Source organism: Oryctolagus cuniculus, chromosome 12 (genome assembly GCF_964237555.1).
Source record: "Oryctolagus cuniculus chromosome 12, mOryCun1.1, whole genome shotgun sequence".
Lineage (NCBI taxonomy): Eukaryota > Metazoa > Chordata > Mammalia > Lagomorpha > Leporidae > Oryctolagus > Oryctolagus cuniculus.
In genome coordinates this window covers 98,799,643-98,813,046 of record NC_091443.1, presented here as the reverse complement: position 1 = coordinate 98,813,046, position 13,404 = coordinate 98,799,643, and the positions used below count along the sequence as shown (strand labels likewise).

The window sequence follows — 13,404 nt, the reverse complement described above, 5'->3', positions numbered from 1 at the left end:
TCAAATAGCTGCTCAGTGTTTCCCCACCTTTGTGATATTGACAATTCTCAAGAGTTCCAATCTTTCACTCTTTAGGATGTCCCTCAAGCAAAAACTGTAAAGGTGTCCTCAAAGTCAAACTCATGTTGGCATTTTATCAGAAAAACCTCAGAAATCACACTAACCTTTTCTCAGCTTTTCTCATCAAGAATCACATGATGTCAACGTATGTCACGACTGGTGAGGTTAACCTAGATCATCTGGTCACCAGATTTTCCTCTGTAAATCATAAGCATTTTGTGGGGAGATAACCCAATACTACACAGCATTCAATGTCTCATCAAACTTCTTCCCACCAACATCAAGATCCATTTGTAACTTCCATATGAATCAACTATCATTATGGTAGACGCCAAATAATGGCTTGTTTTTTTAACTACCCATTTTACGGGGAGATAACCCAATACTACACAGCATTCAATGTCTCATCTAACTTCTTCCCACCAACATCAGGATCCATTTGTAACTTCCATCTGAATCAAGTATCATTATGGTAGATGCCAAATAATGACTTTTTTTTTTGAACTACCCACTTCTTCATCATTAACAAAACGCCCCGCTGTAAAGAAGAAATTTTTCTTATCTCTCACTTATTCGTATACAACATCAACATTTACTTTAGTGCTGAAATTATCCAGTATCTGGCCAGTGTGCGCTCCTTCAAGCTAACTTCTGCATCTTCATGACACACCCTATCACTCTGAAAGAATTTTTTTTTAAGATTTATTTATTTATTTGAAAGGTAGAGTTAGAGAGCCAGAGAAAGAAAGAGAGAGAAGAGAGACAGAGAGAGAGACAAGAGAGAGATGAGAGAGAGAGAATGAGAATCTTCCATCCACTGGTTCACTCCAGAAATGGCCACAATGACCAGAATTTTGCCAATCCAAAGCCAGGAGCTTCTTCCAGGTCTCTCACATGGATAAAGGGGTCCAAGGACTTGAGCCATCTTTCACTGCTTTCCCAGGCACATTAGCAGAGAACTGAATCTAGCAGCTGGGACCCAAACCGGCACCCATATGGGATACTGGCCCCACAGGTGGTAGCTTTACCTACTAAGCCACAGCACCGGCCCCTGAAGAGTTCTTCAATTCCTTAGAGAAATATATTTCCCAGGCTCATTACACATACCCTGCAATCAACTGTTCCTTCAAGGAACTTTGATTTCCCTCTTAGGAGATGACAGAATTTACAAATTCATCTAGCTATTTTTGATTGTAGACATCTTCCATGACCATTTTGAGGACTTCCCATATGCATGGATTTCAAACTTTTCGCATCAAAATAAACTTCTCTCTTAATTCCATTTTCTACAAACTTTTAAAGTGGTGTCATATGCATAGATTTTCAGTATCTACATTTATATTCATGTTTTAAAAACCATGAATTTACTTTAAATTTCCAATTCCTGTCTGACATCTTCAAATTCTTTTTAATCTTCCTCATTCTATATTTATAAATTCCTTATCTGTCAATAATAAACATAGTTTGTTGTAACCTCAATATATTTACTTGGTTGCTCAATCTCCTGAATATATAACCAACTTCATTGGCTGCCTATGCAGCTCTCAGTCCCACTGCCTCCTTCACCTCTAGTCTGGTTGCCCACTCTTCAGCTCCTGTACCTGTCACTGCCTCCAAAGAAAGGGAAGGTAGGGAAATCCATGAAGAGTCCATAACAATCCCAAAATGGAACTCCATATTTTCTCCCTGCAAACCTGCTTTTCTCTGAGTCTTCCACTTGTCAGTAATCCAATGTAATTCACTTCATTGTCTGGCCAAAATTGGGTTTGCTTCTTTTTCTCAGTATCCATCTAATAACACGCTTATTTGCTCTACCTTCAAGACTTAATCCAAGCATTGCTACTTCTCTCCAGCTTCAGGCCAACTTTTACAGCCCAAGTCTACTTATGCTGCTCACAAAGACTGCTTTAAGAGTCTCAAATTCTCTGCCTTGCAAGCCTACAATCTATTCCCCAGAGAGCAACCAGGATGACTTTTTTTTTAAGACAAACACAAACCAACGCACAGCCTACTCTACTGAAAATTCTCCATGGACTTAGACGTAAAATAAAATCCAAACCCTTCACCGTATCGTATCAGCTTCTTGAAGTACCCCTGCTACTTCTCCAACCTCACCCACCAGCTAACTAGCATCTGCCACTCAGATCTTTCTGTGACCCTCAGTCACCAGGCTCTGCTTCATGCACTCTGCGCTTGCTGCTCTCTTCCATAAACTGGGTATAGTCCCTCACATCGAACAGCTGTGCTAGAATGTCACCTCCCCAAGAGCCTTTTCTGACTGCATTCAGTACCTCTAGCTCCATCTTCATACACTGCTTTTTTGTTTTCACAGCACTTAACACTATCTGTAGCGCTATAATGAGTTTTATTCAGTAGTTTAATGTCTGTCTTCCATTATAAATCGTTATTCTTATAGAGACAGCGTATTGACCACACAGTATTACTTATAACACCTCATGAACACTGAATAAATGTTTGCTAAGCTGACACATTTACAGAACTGTGTATGGAATACTACATGAAATACAATCACTTGAAGCTACGGACTCAGTATGCATTCCAAAATAATAGGGTCAGCAACCACCAGCAATTTCTAGAGCATACCCTCAAACCTGAGATGTGCCATTAACAGCAGAATTTCTGTGATTACAGAATGCGGCAACTAAAGAGACATGAATACCAAGTCAACTGACAAGCTGCTGTCTGCAAAATATAAAAGGTGAGCAGAGAGCCGCATGGAGAAAGTCTTTCTGAGCTGCCCAAATGACAAATATCTTCATAATAATATAAAGCTCTATCTGGAAGACATCTATAAGATTCAAAAATGCATACTCCAGTGGTTTGTATATGCATCAAGAATGAAAACCAACCAAATAAAAGACCATCTATGGCTCTTCGCAGCCCTGAAAGAAAGAAAAAGAAACAGGATGGATACACAAATGAGGCAGATTGATGGCATGAAGGAAAACTTGACAAGAATAAATGGGACTGCAGGAAACAATCATGATGGAGAAAAAGAGAAATGAACGTAACCATTCCATCCAGCATTCCCCAGAACAGTGATGGAAGAACATGTAACTAAAAATAAAAATAACTCCAAATAGCTGTCCGCAATGAGAAAACTCATAGACAAAGGTATAGATATGTGCACAAGCACGTGTAAAACAAATACTCATACAAAAAGGGGAGGCTGATAAACTTTCAAAAACAATGATTATTAAATGCATGTTAGGTCATATTATATGTTAAAAAACTACCTTTAAAATTTTTCCCCAGCATGATGGCAATGTGGCATAATATGTTAAGCCTGCACCTGCATCTCCAGCATCCCTTATGGGCACCAGTTCAAGTCCTGGATGCTCTACTTCTGATCCAGCTTCCTGCTAATGTTCCTGGGAAGGCAGCAGAAGATGGCTCAAGTGCTTGGGCCTCTGCACCTTCTTGGGAGACCAGGAAGAAGCTCCTGCCTCTTGGCTTTGGATTGGCCCAGCTCCAGCCATTGCGTTCTTCTGGGGAGTGAATCAGTGGATGGAAGATTGATCTCTCTCTCTCTCTCTCTCTACTCCCCACCTTCTCCCCCTCGCCCTCTTTCTGCAACTCTGTCTTTCAAACAAACCTTCCAAAAATGGCAAAATATTAAAGGGTTTGGCAAGAATGTGGAGAAAAGAGAAGCTCTGCACACTGCTGGTAGGAATGCAGATTACTACAGCCATCTTGGAAAACAGTATGGAAGTTCCTCAAAAAACCAAAAAGTAGAACTACCATATGATCCAGCAGTTCTACCCCTCGGTATATATATCCAGGGGAAATGAACTATGTCCATTGAAAAGGCATCTGCACTGCCATGTTTATTGAAGCATTATTCACAATAGCCAAGACATAAGACAAAATCTAAGTACTGGAATACTGATAAATATATAAGGAAAATATGATACCCATAAATAATGGAATATTACTTAGCTATAAAAATCGAAATCTTTTCATTTGCACCAACATGAACTGGAGGTCATTGTGTAAGTGAAATAAATCAAACAGAGAGAACTATGACTTGATCTCACTCTAAAAAAAGTCTTTGTGGAGTCTTAAAAAAAAAAAACAGGTAATCTCATAGAAATTGTGTATATAATAGTGGTTACCAGAGGATGGGGAGCAAAGTGAGGTGGGAGTGATGGGGAAAGGTAGATGGATGAGTACTAGGTTCCAGCTAGATTGGAATAAGGAGTTCTGGGGTTCTATTGTACAGTAGGGTGACTACAGATCATTACATACCATATAGTTCTCTGTAAAGAAACACTAGAAGATAAAAGGCAAATAAAATATATCCCTAATTCAACGCTTCCACCATCTCTATGGCTGCCATCTGATCCATCAACTTCATTCCCTTTGATTGGATCATTTAAGTGGCCTCCTAACCGATCTTTGTGATTTCATCTCTGTCCCCTGCGTGCTGTTCTCAACACACAATCACGTCATGCTACTCGTGACCTTAGTGCTTCAGTACGATCATGTTGTTTCTACCCTGACTCAGTGTCTTCCAACTGTTTGTCATCCTGCTCCACACAATGCACCCCAAAAGGCTCTGAATGATGTGGTGCCCCTGACCGCATCTCTCAGATCTCAAGCAATTCATTCTGCTATTTATTCTTTCTGGAAAGTTCTTTCTCTGCAGAGCTGTGTAGTTCACTCCTTTCCCTCTTGAAATGTCATCCTCTCAGGCACTATTTGTTGAATGAATGAAGGAGTCAATGTTGTCAATAAAGCTGCTATACTCACTCAGGCCAGGCCCTGCAGGCTTCTAATCCCTATGATGTAGTCAGGAACCAAGGACTGGAACCCATACTTGAAGGATACTGTGTTCACAGCCACCAAGGCATTAGCAGGCAGCTGAGGCTGTGCCCACAATCAGAGTAATATTTTTGCTATATAAGTTGATGGCAAGTCTGTATGTACAAACACAGAACTAAGTGTACAAATACAGGACTTTTTGTGAGGATAAAATTAACATTGCCGGTCAAAGTATGACCATAAATTGATACCATTTCCACACTCATATTGATATTGTAATTAAGAACAAGCATTTAGAAACCTCACAGCAATTGGACAGTGCTATGGCACATCAGTGAATGGGTCTCACATGGGATTGTACTGCATACAGTCATGTGCAGGCAGATCACTAATCTACACAGGTTCTGCATTTGTTTAAAAAAGAAAAAAAAACAGTCCTCACCACAGGCAATATTAAGTGCATTATTAAAAAGTACATCTTTACAGAGGACAAAATACAAGCATCTGCCTGAATACCTACCAAATGACCTTTGTTCTTTTAAATATACAGAAAACTACTAATTTTTGGTTTTGACACTTGTTCTCATAATTCAAATGTGCATCCAATTTTCTTTCTACAACATATACAAATAACACATAACAATTTGGAAAGTGTGTGTGTGTGTGTGTATGTGTGTGTATGTTAACTGTCAACACTGATAGGTATACTAGCAGGTGACCACTTCCCAGGATCTTCCTGGAGATTAACAATACTGTATTTGACACATAGATTATAATAACTTTTTCACGGAACTTCTTGTAGTCAAAATCTACCAACAATAGATGCTGGAGAGGATGTGGGGAAAAAGGGACACTAACCCACTGTTGGTGGGAATGCAAATTGGTTAAGCCACTATGGAAGTCAGTTTGGAGATTCCTCAGAAACCTGAATATAACCCTACCATTCAACCCAGCCATAACACTCCTTGGAATTTACCCAAAGGAAATGAAATTGGCAAACAAACAAGCTGTCTGCACATTAATGTTTATTGCAGCTCAATTCACAATAGCTAAGACCTGGAACCAACCCAAATGCCCATCAACAGTAGACTGGATAAAGAAAGTATGGGACATGTACTCTATAGAATACTATACAGCAGTCAAAAAACAATGAAACCCGGTCATTTGCAAGAAGATGGAGGAATTTGGAAAACATCATGCTGAGTGAATTAAGCCAGTCCCAAAGGGACAAATATCACATGTTCTCCCTGATTGGCGACAACTAACTGAGCACAAAAGGGGAAACTTGTTGAAATGAAATGGACACTATGAGAAACAGTGACTTGATCAGCTCTTGTCCTGACGGTTGATGTACAATGTAATACTTTATCGGTTTTAGTATTTTTTTTGTTCTAGTACCATTGGTTGAACTCTGTAATTAACACACAATTATTCTTAGGTGTTTAAATTTTAACTGAAAAGTGATCCCTGTTAGGAATTTGGAAAACATTATGCTGAGTGAAATAAGCCAATCCCAAAGGGACAAATATCACTTGTTTTCCTTGATAGGTGACAACTAACTGAGCACCAAAAAGGAAACCAGTTAAAGTGAAATGAACACTATGAGAAACGGTGACTTGATCAGCCCTCACCCTGACTGTTGATGAGCAACTTGATATGTTATCCCTCTTAGTATTTTTTTTGTTTGTTCTACTTAATACTTTTGGTTGAATACTGTAATCAATACACAATTCTTCCTACGTGCTGAAACTTAACTGAAAAGTGATCACTGTTAAATATAAGAGTGGGAATAAGAGAGGGAAGAGATGTGCAATTCCGGACATGCTCAAGCTGACTTACCTCAAACGGTAGAGTTAGAAACATACCAGGGGATTCCAATTCAATCCCATCAAGGTGGCATGTTCCAATGCCATCTCACTAGTCCCAGTGATCAAGCTCTGTTCACAATTGATCATAATGATAGGACTAAGAACCAAAGGGATCACATAAACAAGACTAGTGTCTGCAAATACTAGCTGATAGAATCAAAAAGGGAGAGAATGATCCAACATGGGAAGTGAGATACACAGCAGACCCATAGAATGGCAGATGTCCTAAACAGCACTCTGGCCTCAAAATCAGCCCTTAAGGCATGTGGATCCGGCTGAAAAGCCCATGAGAGTATTTCCGGCATAGAAAGCCAAGACACTCTGGGGGAAAAAAAACCTAAATGAAAGATCTCCGCGAGTGAGATCCCAGTGGAAAGAACAGGTCATCAAAGAAGGAGGTACCTTTCTCTGAAGAGAGGACAGAACTTCCACTTTGACTACAACCTTGTCTAAATATGATCAGAGTCGGTGAACTCAGGGGGCTTCCATAGCCTTGGCAGCTCATGACAAGAGCCTATGGTGATTACTGATGCCATAAACAAGAGTGTCAATTGGTTAAGTCAACAAAGGAGTCACTGTGCACTTACTCCTCATGTAGGATCTTTGTCCTTAGTGTGCTGTACATTGAGATTTAATGCTATAACTAGTACTCAAACAGTATTTTTCACTTTATATTTCTGTGTGGGAGCAAACTGTTGAAATCTTTACTTAATGTATGCTAAACTGGTCTTCTGTATATAAAGAGAAACGAAAATGAATCTTGATGTGAATGGAAGGGGAGAGGGAGTGGGAAAGGGGAGGGTTGCAGGTGGGAGGGACGTTATGGGGGGGAAGCCATTGTAATCCATAAGCTGTACTTTGGAAATTTATATTCATTAAATAAAAGTTTAAAAAAAAAACTTTCCAATACAACATTATGCAATAATGTCCTCTCCTAAACCACTCAGTCCTCTGAATGCCCTCTTGATAGTTCTCATCACATTCCAACATTACCATATAACTATCCATCTTCTACCGGACTACACCACTGTAGGGAAAGGCACCATGTCTATACGGGTTTATCACAATACTGAAAGTAGTTCCTGGCTCACACTAGGGATTCAGCATACTTTTATCATGAATTCATCTTACACAGGAAAGAAAACTGAAGGTGACAATAAAATGTGGCCTCTTCAACTGGCCAAAGGGAACATAGTGTCCACTTCCTAAACAAGAAGATACAAGACAATGGTGTAGCTCTCAGTATTATGGAAGTGAATGAGCTTTAGTGCATATTCATATGCCTGTGATTAGAAAAAAACAGTGAAATGAACTTAGACTTTTGCACATGAATGTAAAAAAGTAAACTAATATTAAATCGTTTGCAAGAACAGAGGCAAAACAAAAAGTTTCCTTTGAATTGGAATGTTTTCCATAACATATATGTGCATGCAAGGTGGATACCTCAAGGCGGGGAGGAGAGTCAGGAGTGTGGAAGCAAATACATTACTGTCCCTGAACAGAACTGATTCTTGTCTCAGCCAAAGACTTGATTTTGGCTTGTTTCTGCCTTTTCTCTGGCTTGACCAGAAGAGGAAAAAAAGTTTAAACTGTTACAGATCAAAAGTCTACTGACAGGTGATCCATATTACTTAGTTACTATGAGGAGACTTCAAAAAGTTCAGGGAAAACTGGAATTAAAAATTAAATTTATTCTCATGCAAAAAATGAAATCTATTTCATAATACACATTTTCCATAAATTTGAAGACCCCCATATATGATATCAATTCTGCAAGTCACAGTTTTTTTTCTACTCTGAGAGGCTGGGTGTCCCAGACCTCCCTGTCCTGCACTCCCTCTGGTGCTCCACAACCATTGAGGGACTGAAAATGCTGGGGGCAGAAGCACACGCTGCATGCTGTGCAGGATAAAGGTAGCAAAACGTCCTAAGTGACTCTGCAGGAGTACTGTGGGTCTCAGCTAAACCTTGCAAGACTGCTAACCATTCACCAAGAGGGTGGGGACAAGTCACTTTGATTGACTAGTGCAGCACTCAATGATAACCTTCTACATGCTAGGTATATCTGCAAGCTCTCACTGGCCCATGGTAAGCTACCATGGAAGCACACAACCTACATCAGTACATGTGGTTCTGCCTCCCCACTACAAGAGGTCTATACCAGCGCAGATTACACCTCTAGGATTCAGCACCTAGCACACTCCTACAGCTAGAATACATTAGTAATTGTTAGTTGCGAAGACAACAAGCTTTTTCATTGTTGAGTCCGTAACAGTTGTATCATTCAGATCAGTGGTACATCATGTTTCTCGGGAGATTTCACTCCTTCTAGATTTATCAAAAACACACAAATATTGTCATTCCTCATCAAATATGATACACCTACATTTTCCCCTTTATTTAATCATGATCTCAATCACTTGTCTCATGACACAAATGTTAAAGGTTTACCAATTTACCACTTTGTATTAAATCACACAATTTGCCTTGAAGAAGATTTTTATAAAACTATTACCCAAGTTCTATACGGTGTAATTAAATAAGTCAAACCAACCCTTAGGGACCTCTTGCTCTGAAATGAAATTTAAGAGCCAAAGAGTGCCTGTAACCTTTACTGAAGTCATGTCTAAAATGTGGCTTTAAACTTAAACTAATCAGATCTCCATAGAAAAGGCTGGTCACACTCACTGACATGCATACGTGTGAATTTCACCCCCACCAGAAAGATCAATATGGAAAACAAGACCAGACTGTTCCAAGGGTACTCAAAGCTAGGAGTTTCCCTATCACTCAAGGTTAGAGACAGTAGTGCTGCTTGCTTGTTCGCTGTCCCTCCAACCTCTAGCAGTTCTATAGATAAGGAAATAAAAAAATATTTCATAAGGCAACCTAGGTGGTGCCAATCACCAATCACTAATTTAATAAACATCTCAAAGCTCCTTTATGATGCAAGACCCACCAAGTAGATCCAAAGACAGTTCCTGGGGCTGGTGCCACAGTACAGTGGGTTAAGCTGCTGCCTGCGATGATGGCATCCTCTATGGGCACAGGTTTGAGTCCCAGCTGCTCCCCTTCTGATCCAGCTCCCCGATAACAGCCTGGGAAAGCAGCAGAAGATGGCAGAATTGCTTGGGCCCTTGCATCCACATTGGAGACTCAGAAGGAGTTAGTTATGGCCTCCTGGCTTCGGTCTGGCACAGCCCAGACCGTTGTGCCATTGAGGGAGTAAACCAGCAAGTGGAAGATTCTGTTTCTCCCTCTCTCTCTGTATTCTGCCTTTCAAATAAATAAAAAATAAGTCTTTTAAGAAAAAGATACAATTCCTGCACACAGGGGCCCCAAGTATCTATTTCACACAGCATGCATACATTATCTCTTTAAAATTAGCTAAATTCATGGGGCCAGCACTATGGCTCAGCAGCACCAGCATCCCATATGGGCACTGGTTTGAGCCCCAGCTGCCCTACTTGTGATCCAGCTCCCAGCTAATCCAACTGGAAAAGCAGCAGAGGATGGCCCAAGTCCTTGGACCCCTGCACCCACATGGGAGACCTGGAAGAAGCTCCTGGCTTCTGACTTCAGATCACCTCAGCTCCAGTCATTACAGACATTTGGTGAGCAAACCAGTGGATGGAAGACACTTTTTCTCTCTCTTGTCTCTCTCTCTCTCTCTCTCCCCCTCTCTCTGTAACTCTCTCAAATAAATAAATCTCCCTTGAGCCGGCGCCGCGGCTCAATAGGCTAATCCTCCACCTTGCGGCGCCGGCAAACCGGGTTCTAGTCCCGGTTGGGGCGCCGGATTCTGTCCCGGTTGCCCCTCTTCCAGGCCAGCTCTCTGCTATGGCCAGGGAGTGCAGTGGAGGATGGCCCAGGTGCTTGGGCCCTGCACCCCATGGGAGACCAGGAAAAGCACCTGGCTCCTGGCTCCTGCCAGGATCAGCGCGGTGCGCCGGCTGCAGCGGCGGCCATTGGAGGGTGAACCAGCGGCAAAGGAAGACCTTTCTCTCTCTGTCTCTCTCTCTCACTGTCCACTCTGCCTGTCAAAAAAAAAAAAAAAAAAAAAAAAAAATAAATCTCCCTTAAGAAAGCTAAATTCATATGCATTTAGCAGGAACATTATTCATCTCAGTGTAACCTGAGTGTCAAACATCCTCTCCAATTACCTCTCAAAAGCCAGAGGGACAGGGCACTGAATCAGAATTAAGAGCCAGAATTTTGCTTCTACTTATTATATTGACACACTGGCTGGATTTGATAAAATAACTTCTAATTTCTCAATTTTAGCTCTTCACATTCAACAGATGAAGCAACTCTTAAAAAGCTGGATGAGCACAGATTATCTGAGAAGTACATGAAACAGTCAGAAACAAGGAGAAAGATGTATCACTCCTACTGAATTAGATCTTCAAAAAAAGAGACAGCATAAACAACAAAACTGAAAAGATAGCAGAGCTAAAGAAGAAATTAATGCAGTCATAACTGAAGGCTTTTTTTTTTAGATTTATTTATTTATTTGAAAGTCTGAGTTACACAGAGAGAGAAGGAAAGCCAGAGAGACAGGTCTTCATCCGCTGGTTCACTTCCTGATTGGCCACAATGTCCGGAGCTGCACCGATCCAAAGCCAGGAGCTCCTTCCACGTCTCCCACACGGTGCAGGGGCCCAAGGACTTGGGCCATCCTCCACTGCTTTCCCAGGCCACAGCAGAGAGCTAGATCGGAAGTGGAGCAGCCAGCACTTGAACCGGCACCCACATGGGTGCCGGTACTGCAGGCTACGGCTTTACCTGCTACGCCACAGCGCTGGCCCCTATGTCTTGAAATACTAAAAATCTTACAAAGCCTATAGTTAAGAGTACTGGATAAAGAAGGTGCTTCCTGATGATGGCTCAGACCCTTTATCTCATATTCACCTGTCAAGACTCTCCACACCTTCGATCCAATAGCTTATCACTTCCAGACTAATCCTTATGAAATGTTCACTTCCTTTTATTATTTTCTAACTCAAAAACTTAGGATTTCCTGAACCAGGAAATCACTATCTAAATTCCATTACATGATTCTCCTACAATTGTATGTATTTTTACTACTTATTTTTACTTTGTGAATATACCTCTTGGCCGTCCCATAAAAACCTTATGTCCAGTCCCATGTCATATTTAGGTTGATCATGTTTTCCCCATCTTCTGTGACTCTTCAATTTTGAGAATATCAAACCCAAAGTAGCCTCCAACATCCCACTCAAGACTGCCTCCTCTATTTATGGCCTTTTTCTATTTTCCACCTTCACTAAGTTGGCTTCACTCTAAAAGAATGTTTACCACAAGTTTATCACTGTCAAGATAAACAGAGAGTAGGGAAACATTCATATGCATCATATGCTGTATCCATGCAGCCCCCCAAAATTGTCCATGTCTCTAATTCCTGGATCCTATGAAGATGTTCTTCTTCTGAGAATGAAATAATATTCTGCATTTAAGCATAAGCTCTTAAAACAGAGGTGAGAGCAGGGAAGAAGACTGCTGACTGGAACTCAGGCTGCTGTTGCTGGAGAGGGCTGCATGGATACATGAGAAGGGGTGTGAGCAGCCCGCAGCAAAGGGGCTTCCATCCTAGGACAGCAGGAATTGAATCCAGGCAACTGCAATGAGCTGGGATGTCGCTCCATCCTCAGAGCTCCCAGAAAGGAACACGGACAGCCCTACTGGCAACTTGATTTTGGCCTCATGACACTCTAAGAGGAGGACACTGTCACACACACCATACTGACCTGCAGAACTGTGAAATAAGATAGGAACATTGTTTTAAGCTGCAAAATCTGGGGTTCTTTATTACAGTAGCAACAGGAAACTAATCCACACACACATATGGCTGTGTAGGGTCAAGCAAGAAAGCAGGCAGGCCAAAACACAAGTTCAGACATGCCATCCAAGCACCTCTAAAGTGCTGGTACTGAGGCTGGTCAGATAAAGATCAACACGCCCACTGGAACAGGAATCAAGTGAACAGGTGGACTTCATGACTCACTTTTTATTAGGGAAAACTTGGAGAGATTCCTCTAACCAAACTGAATTTTAAAGTAATCAGGTCAAATATATTAGAATTACAGCATATAAGACAATTTGTTTCAACTATTCTTGACATAGTATAAGAGATCTGCATTTAACTTCCAGACTCTCAAGCAATACATCCCTTTATGACCAAATGTAAGGTTTTTTTTGACATGACGTTTGCACAAGACGCAGCAAAGTCGAACAGCTGCATCCTGACTGTACGCCCAGCCTTGTTATTAACATTACACTAACGAAGAGCTCAATGGAGTAAACAGATAACTGCACAGGATGTTCTTCACTAACCTGAATATCTGCTTATAGCTAAACCAATACAAGCAGGGGATTTATCCGGAAGCTTTTGAGGAGAGCAGGGTGAAACATCAACTTGTTGGTGGAAATCCTGAATCCATTTACAAAACCACTGAGCCAACAGATGGGCGAGAGGGAAATGTGACCCCAACAAGAGGGTCCCCAGAGAAGATCCTGGTAATGTGACAACCAGCATTTTTAATTGCCTTACACAGTGAGAACAGTCCATCTAAAGGTACTAACTTTTAATCAAATTAAAATAACTTCAGACAATTTCCCCCAAAATGTACAGTAACGTGCCCAAGAAAAACACATACAAACACAATCACTC

At 41.1% G+C, this 13,404-nt stretch overlaps 1 long non-coding RNA gene across 29 annotated transcripts in view; it reads right to left on the bottom strand.

Moving 5' to 3' along the window:
* Positions 1–13,404, bottom strand: part of LOC103346136 (uncharacterized) — a 331,605-nt gene that overhangs the window by 247,408 nt on the left and 70,793 nt on the right. For 11 of the 29 annotated variants that reach the window (XR_011381019.1, XR_011381017.1, XR_011381018.1 and 8 more), the window contains exon 4: positions 9,673–9,811. The exons of the other annotated variants lie outside the window; for them this stretch is intronic. This is a non-coding gene — a long non-coding RNA (uncharacterized lncRNA). The remainder of the gene's footprint in view (positions 1–9,672; positions 9,812–13,404) is intronic. 29 annotated transcript variants of the gene reach the window in all.